This window comes from Lampetra fluviatilis, chromosome 1 (genome assembly GCF_964198595.1).
Source record: "Lampetra fluviatilis chromosome 1, kcLamFluv1.1, whole genome shotgun sequence".
Classification (NCBI taxonomy): domain Eukaryota; kingdom Metazoa; phylum Chordata; class Hyperoartia; order Petromyzontiformes; family Petromyzontidae; genus Lampetra; species Lampetra fluviatilis.
The window spans coordinates 30,410,498-30,413,066 of NC_136275.1; the positions used below are offsets into that span (position 1 = coordinate 30,410,498).

A 2,569-nucleotide genomic window follows, 5' to 3' on the forward strand; every position below is an offset into this window, starting at 1 on the left:
CTCGCCCTTGCCTGTGCCTGCTGACTTTGCTAGAGCGCCTGTCGTGACTTTTACAGACGAGCCGGCCGTGACGCGGCAGGGGAAAGAAGACTCAGCTCGGGGTGCGCCTACCATGGCTGCGGAACCTTTGAGGCCCGCAGCCCTTCCAACCCCGCCGCGGACACGATTGCGGGACGCCTCTGATGCTGCGCCTTCGAGAATAGGGGACCGGGACGTTGCCAGGCCTCCAATAGCGACAGACGAACTTCAGCCTGTCGCTCTTAAAACTCTGCCACGTTCCCGCTCGGCGGGAGGGCCACCGACCGTCCGGGATGGCCCGGCGACCCGCACCCGCTCGAAATCCCTCACATTTCGTTAATTATTGTGTTGTGTTCTTGTTCTTTCGGTATATTATGGTGTGTTCTGTGTCCTTTTTCGTATTCGGTCGTGTTCGCTCGCATTGCTTATTGGAGTTGTGTTCAGCCGAGGTCGGCTGGATTTTCTCTACGGGGGAGGGTGGTGTAATGCGGGCGTAAACGACCTCCCGGAAGTGACGTCATGGGGGGAGGAGTTACGTCACGTGGGGGAGAGGGTAGAGGTCTATAAGGGGGGTAACCGGAAGCAGTCGGGAGTGATCGGAGACTGGGGAAGTGTGAGGCCACGCAGGGCGAAGGGTGAGAGAGAGAGTGGCGAGATCGCCACACACCCGGGCCACGAGGATCGGCACCGTCGGCCAACGGTGACCGACCCCCGGGCCGCAGGAGCAGCGAGGAGGCTGCAGAGAGCAGCGGGTCTGTAAGGGAGGAGTTGGGCAGCAGGGGTCTGCACGACGAGACAGCAGCGGGGTTGCTAGGAGGGAGTTGGGCTACGTGAGCGACAGCAGCCTGGGGCTGCAGAGCAGAGAGTATATAGGGGAGTGCCGTGAGGGAAAAGAGATCGAACCCAAATAAAGGACACAGGACAGAGAGAAGCGTCCGAGTCTTTTATTACAAAAGGGAGGGAGTAGGGTTAGCAGTAATAGAGGGAAGGAATTTTAATAGTAAGGAGCTGCAGCAGCTAAACCACCACGTAAAAAAACTAAAATATAAACCACATCAGTATCATCAATATATTAAATATACTCTCCAATAAGCTGAGCTACTAACAGTAGCTTTGTTAGTAGTTAGTAGCTCAGCTTATTGGAGAGTAATATTTCCCTTCTACGAGACTTTACCGAAAGAACCAAGAAATCTGCATGTTCTCTCCCTGCCAGCCAGCAAAAGTTTGCATCATAAATATAGTGCCCTGTCTTTCTCAACCATGTTCTTCCCTTCTCTGTTCTGTATATCCCAATTTCTCTCAATTTCTTGCTTTCTCTCTGTGTCTCTTTCTCTGTTCCATCTTCTACCTTTATCTCTATTACATTCCGCCCTCCATTGGATCTCACCCACTTCCCTATCTCTCTCCCTGTGTATCTCGCACCCATGTTCTCCACATTTCCACCTCTCCCATTCCCATCTCATTCTCCCTTGCCTCTCTGTAATCCCCCTTCCTAATGTTTGTGACTTTTCATTGCCTCTCCTATTCCCATTTGGCTCTCTTTTTCCTCTGTTTCACAACCTTCCGCTCTCTCCATCGCCTTGCATGACCTCCAGCTTTCTCACACATTGTGCGGGCTACACATCTGGGGTGCAGGGTGGCTGGTAGAGGGAGATGTGACATCAGCCCGCCCAAACACGGCTCAAGCGCCAACCAGACAGACAGGAATCCAACCAGGAATCGACTTAGAATACAGTTTTAGATATATAATGTTAGTATGATTTAAATAACTAACTAAATACACAGATTCAACTACATGTCCACCAACTTATGAATACATATTTCCACAAGTTATTTTATTTTCATTTGTGTGAGAAAATGGAAGGACCCATAGCCTAGATATAGGTTTCTGTGGGCTAATAGGTTGAGCAGCCAAAGGGGTGAGAGTAATCTCTGGTTTCTCTTCAAAGCGAATAAATCTTTCGCCTTTTACTAAAGATTTCCTGTGGAGAGGCGGGTACCCTGGCCGTGAGGCCAGTGGGTGCTCTGCCAATAGATTTGGAGACCTGCCAAGCTGTGGAGATGATCCGGGATGAGCAAGCCACGTCGACTGCTGCGGAGGTGGAAGCTGCCACAGCTCAACGGTCTGGAGCGCGGAAGGAGAGTGCCTTGGCTCAGTCGTCAGTCTCGACTGAGGGGAACCAGCTGCTGGGGAGGCTGGACGTGCCTGCTGGCCTTGACAGGAGTGCTACGGACATCGGGGAACCTGCGGGCCAGCTGGCACAGACTGCCAAGGTGAATGCAGAACCTGCATCGGCAGAACAGCACCAGGAACGTGCAGGCCGTAGGCGCGGTGGGCCGGGAGCAGGCTTCACTCCGGATCGTGCCAGACGCCACAACTGTGTCCGAGTTGCCTTCAAGGAGGACGTGCCAAAAGAGGTGACTATGGACCGCTCGACTTTTGTGCGAACTGTGGTTATGGGTATGCTGCAATTTGAGCCCATGGACCTATTTTGCTTGATAGCTTTTCTGGGCGGCAGAGCCTTTGATGTTAGTTTTAAGACAAGCAATT

General features: G+C 52.5%; 1 pseudogene; it reads left to right on the top strand.

The window, feature by feature from the left end:
* Nucleotides 1–1,956: 1,956 nt before the first annotated feature.
* On the top strand, nt 1,957–2,011 carry LOC144937053 (U5 spliceosomal RNA; annotated as a pseudogene).
* Nucleotides 2,012–2,569: the final 558 nt, after the last annotated feature.